This window comes from Gossypium hirsutum, chromosome D03, assembly GCF_007990345.1.
Source record: "Gossypium hirsutum isolate 1008001.06 chromosome D03, Gossypium_hirsutum_v2.1, whole genome shotgun sequence".
Taxonomy (NCBI): Eukaryota; Viridiplantae; Streptophyta; class Magnoliopsida; order Malvales; family Malvaceae; genus Gossypium; species Gossypium hirsutum.
In genome coordinates, this window is record NC_053439.1 from 38,468,676 (window position 1) to 38,474,326 (window position 5,651).

The 5,651-nt window shown below is 35.9% G+C and overlaps 1 long non-coding RNA gene across 1 annotated transcript; it reads left to right on the plus strand.

Moving 5' to 3' along the window:
* The first annotated feature begins 3,682 nt into the window (after positions 1-3,682).
* Positions 3,683-5,431, plus strand: LOC121215479 (uncharacterized). The gene is made up of 2 exons (XR_005911339.1): positions 3,683-3,838; positions 4,862-5,431. It is a non-coding gene; the product is annotated as an uncharacterized lncRNA (long non-coding RNA).
* Positions 5,432-5,651: the final 220 nt, after the last annotated feature.

Consider the following 5,651-nt stretch of genomic DNA (forward strand, 5'->3'; position numbering starts at 1 on the left):
AAAGAAACATAAAGGGTTTAAAATATTACTTAAGAGATGTGTTGAGAAAGAGACTTAGTTAGTAAGGAGTTGAAGAGTAATTTTAGATGAAGGCCTTTCTTCCCAAACGTCTTGATTTAAGTAGCCAAACATCTACAGGAAGTTTAGAGGAATTAAAAGTAAATAATTCAAATTCCTGAATCCATAGTTGACACTTGTCGAGCTGGAGAGGGTTTTTCTTAAACCCTTTGATCATTGAAAAAGAAAAAAGGTTTTTCAGCTGGTCGTTTATCGAATGTCCTCCGTACAACCCATGTTAACTTTGTGAAACGCTTGTTAGTGTTGTACTAAAACATGCCTGGTTGATGGTGTAAGTAAGAATCTGGCAAAATAAGTACAAAACGGTCTTCTTGTTGCTAATTTTCTTATAAAGAGTCAGGGTAGAGCCACCGATGAGCGAGATAAGATCTAGATGAGAATTAAGGTGGTAGGGCAGCAATATGTCTACAAGAAAAGTGGAAGCGACTGCTCCTCAAGTATGTAGAGTATTTTCTAAGACAAGAGAAATTAAAACAGACACCACATTGAGAAGTTTAGGTGAGAAAGAAAAATTTCGAGGATAAAATTTTCCTTAAGGGTGGGGGCGTTGTAACACTCGGTTACTCTAGTTGACCCGTAATTTGGAAAATCCAGGATTAAATTGAAAAGACTAGTAAATTGTCAGACTCTAATCCAGGATTAAATTGAAAGGACTAGTAAATTGTTAGACTCTAATGGGAGATTTGAAATTTTTAGTGGCTGAATTGCGAATAGTTGGATTCCAAATCCAGATTAGTTACATTGAAGTCGGTTGGTTCCAAAGTGAGAGACAAAATGATTAAGAATGTATGGTAAGAATGACTGGTGAAAATCGTGCCCAAAGAGCATATATAGGCATGAATGGAGACAAATTTTTCTCAATTTTGTATATATATCTTCTCTCCATAGCATCATCTTTTTTAATCTTTTGAAGAAGTGGGAGATGCAAATGAATAAAGCTCTATATGTCACAGCAGATGTGTGAATTTAAGCCCAGTGAGGGAGAAATCAAGGAACCAGTAAGTTTCATTATCTCTCTGTACTTGTGAATTGAAGAAAAGAAGTAGAGTGAGAACTCTCAAAGCTTCTAAATAATTGTAGATTCTGGGTTTTAAGGGATGAAAACATTCAGTTTAACCAATATGTGGTTGTCATGCTTAGCTGCCAGGACAAATGAGGCTCTGGCATTCGAAAAAACTAAACTGAGGAGGCAATGAAGCATCAGTTGAGTTTCTGTGCCCTGCTTCTTGACTGATAAACATTGTTGTGTAATCTTGTTAGTTATATATTGATTGTTGTTAGTAGGTAAATTGTACTGTATGCATGATTGGCGTATGCATGGTATGAGAGGAAAATATTGACGAGTTAGATAAAGATAGGATTGAGAGAATGATGATTCTGTTAGTTACTACCATACAGAGTTGCTAAGTACAACCGTGATTTGTGAAGCTCTAGGCCTTACAGTAGGGATACTTCGGTGTTCGAGCATTCAGGTTAGGATGATGAATGGAGGAATGGGTAGAGGAATAGGGAAAAAGAAAAATTGGAATTCTATTTTGATTTTCACTTTCCGAGATTGTTGAGAGTAAACCGCGATCTATGAAGCTCCAAGCCTTGCGGAGGGGAGGACATTTCAATTTTCAAGCATTAAGGTGGATATATGATAAAACGATATTGATGATTATTAGGTTCCATAAAGCAACTTCGTGATGGCGATCAATAGGCTCTATGAAGTGGCATCACAATAGTGGTAAGGACCTTCGGGGCAACACCTCAAAGATGTTTAGGGTGTAAGACCATAGCTCGCTTACGGCGAGCTAGGTAGTTTGCCAGGACAAAAAATATGGGGTAGTCCACCGAGACAAAAACACAAGGTAGTCGTCGGGATAGTACTTACGGGACATTAGTTAGAACGTCAAACCTAAGGGTTATAATTGGACAATTCGTGATTCATTAAGGATGTCTAGAGTGAAAGTAGAGTTCGCAGAGTGAATAGAGCGACAAGTCTCAAAAATGAATAATCTTGGCGTGTCTAAGGAATATAGACCACCAGAATGATGAGAGACGCCAAGCTTATGCCCAAACCTCAGTTAGGGTGAAAAGGAAAAGAGGCTCCTTAGATAGAAAGGTATAATTGGTACATGTAAGTACTAGTCTATTAGGAAAGTTGTGGATTCCACATAGTTTAAACAATTATGGATTAGTCTGCAGCAAAATGTGATCCTTGCAAACTGACAAAAGCTTGTTGAAGGGTTCAAAATGCCGATCAAGTTTTCATAGGAGGAAATGTATACTCGTTGTTGAAAGGGCGAGAAAGCCCTTTAAGGGATAGTGGAAAGCAGAGGTCGAACATGGCCATGGAGAGTGGCAGAAATCTTGTTAAGTTTTCCCCAAATGTAGGAACTGCTATCCTAAGAAGCCACCCTTAGAAACAGATCGACAGAGCAAGAGTTTTGGTGTTTTTAGTGAGCACTAATACTCTAAGGCAGTGGGGTCACTGAAATCTGAGAAAAATCGTTAATGTAGGAAACACTTGGGCTGGCACCAAGCATTGTCCTCCAGAAATAATGAACATGATTATCAGGGAGTTTAATTCTAAGCTAGATGTCTCATATTTTTCTTAAAATTGTATATGCGGATCTTACTAAGTTCACCTAAACTTATAAGTTTTCTATTCAATTGCAAGTTAGTTAATGAAATCGAGAGGGACCAAGTCAGACTTCGCTAAGAGCTAAGCAAAACGCAGTTGTTGTGCATTTGTATAGAGGGGCACCTGTAGAGGCTCCGCATCAGGGATAAGTGTCATTTTATGTTATAGAGTCTTTATCCAAAAAACAATTTGTAATCGACCAATGGAACGAAGCCTTAAAGTTTTATTACTAGTTTAATATAAGTTGTAAATTTGGTTAGAATTTTGAACCTAGATTGTTTAAAATATGTAACTAAACCCAAAATAGAAAGTTGTGTTAAGTCATTCTAGTTAGTGTAGCATTCAGTACTCGAACCTAGCGATCGGGTTGGGTATAGGGTGTTACACATATTGCTACATATCTGAGTAGAATTAAGTCGACCTTTTGGCTTGCAACACAACGTAATATGTAGCACCAACTCGAATGGAGCTATCGAGATAGGTGACCGCATACTTTCATTTGGGACAAGTGGGAATTTAGATTTCCATATTTTATATATTCGTTTTAGTTTCTAAACTTCGTCAACATAACTCATGCAATCTAGGCCTGCCGAGGCTGTTACACCCTGGAAATCGAGTTAGTAGAATTGGTTAATTAAGTCATGGGCTCAAGAGAGAGATATCAAAATTAGAGTAGTAAAAATTTAAATAAAATAGAATAATTAATTAATTAAAATAATAGTAATGATAATCGAGTTAATAAATATATGTTTAGTAAGGATTCAATTGAAACAGATTTTAAATTAGAGGTCAAATATGAAAATAAAGAGTTTTAATTGAAATGAGATTTAGTTCATAAAGGGAGAGAACAGGAAGGGGCCTTAGGGGAAAAAAACCAAAATTTGAAAATTGGTTGGCTATACAAGAACACCTACTATCCCTTCCCTCCACATTTCCATTCATTTGAAAAGTTAGATCCGAATTAGGAGTTTTCTCTCAAATTTCTCTCAACCGTTCTGATTTTCTAAGCATCCAAACACATTTTTCTTCTTCAATTTTTAAAAAAAATAATCATTTCTCCAACTTTCCATTATTTCTTAACACCTTTTTGTTGAAATTAATCCAAATATTGTGGAGTTCTTCAAAGCAAAGGTAACAAACTATTTTCTTATTATTTAAATAGAGAATATGTTGTTTCAATTCGACTTTTTATAGATCTAATCAAGAATGCATGAGATCTATTGATTTAAAGCTTGCTTTTGCTTAAAAATGGTAGATCTCGTAATAGAGAGCTAAGTGACTGTTTTAATACGATTTTAAACTTATTTTGATGTAATTAAGAGTTTTATAATCTTAATTTAACAAGTCTTTATTGAATCTGAACGGCTCAAATGATTTTTCTTCTATTTGATTGAAAACAAACGTGATTTTCCAAAAAAATGAAGAATTATGGAATTGTGTCAAATTAGAGGTATAGATCTATAATTAAATTAATTATGATATTAGGAAGTAAGAAATAGGGATTAAATTGAGTGAGAGTGAAGAAATTAAAAGATCAGTTTTGTGCGAAGTGAGCTCGCAAGGAGGTTTGAGTGGTGAGCTATTCGGATATTAGGAAGGTTATTCTGCCTTAGAACGATAGTAATCTGTTATGCTTGTGTGTTATACGTGAAGCCCCAGATCGCGAGGGAGCTTCCTCTAGCAAAGAAAAAGGCAAGTAGAATGTGACTTAGGTTTAACAGGAAACAACAAACTAGCAGGTGAGTGGTCATATATACTGCAACTGAGCACCAGTTCATGTGCTAAGGGGAGCTGAGGTAGTCTAAAAACCATATTATACCATATGTGAACCCTGTTTTGCTACATGCGAACCCTGTTATACTAATACATGCGAACCTTGTTATACTATGTGCGAATTTATACCATGTGCGAACCTATGTTATATGCGAACCCATATGATATTGCGAGCCTGCAGAATCGCGAGCTCTACTAAACTATGAACTGTGATATTGCGAACTATGCTATATTGTGCAAGCTTTGTTGTATTGCGAGCCCTATTATATTGTGTATTGTGAATGCGTTAAAAATGATCTGTTGGCATTGTGAACATTTGAAACCGTTGAATATCATCAGCATCCATATGATTGTGACTACTCACCTTTTATTACGTGCTAGGGCATTGTGGCTTGAAGATAGCGTTGGAGAGATAAGTGAATGTAGAGCATAGCTCCATTCACTATAGACAACGTGAAGTGCTTGGAGAGTGTGAGCACTCGTGCTACATTTATTGGGGACAGCGCATGACTTTTTAAGTCATTTGGAGTGTTTGGAGATCTGTTTATCCAATGCATATAAATTGTGAATATGTTTCATAGTCACAAATTTCCAATATATCAATATGACGTGTTTTGAGTACTGTATTTTATGCAAACTACTTTATCATGCAAACTGTTATTTGTGTGAACTGTTATAGTATGTCTACTTTTAGCCTGATGGATTGTGTTTACTTGTAGTATGTTTAAACACTCACTGAGCTTCAATAAGCTCACATTCCTTGCATGTACCAAAAAAATAGCTCCCGAGATAAGTGCAAAAGTGAACCTTCTTAGTGATCCATTGCAAGGAAAATCCCCTGAGTATGTGTTGTGTTTCCAAACCCCCCAAAAACAAAGGCAATGTGGGACTGTTCCAAGGGATTAGACTTATATTTAGATTTTAAATAAATTTTGATGGATTGTAAATGGACATTACGGACTGTTAATTTTGGATTTCTGGATCTTTTATAATTGCTTGATTGAATGATTGAATGTTGGGACTTTAATGTACAATTATGGTTTGATAAATTGATGAACTAACAAGTAAATAGAGATTAAGGAGTTCGCTAGACAATGAGGTACGCCTTGAAATCTTAAATTGTTTTGAATCACTGTGTTGACTTAGTATACATGAGAAATAAGGTGTGATA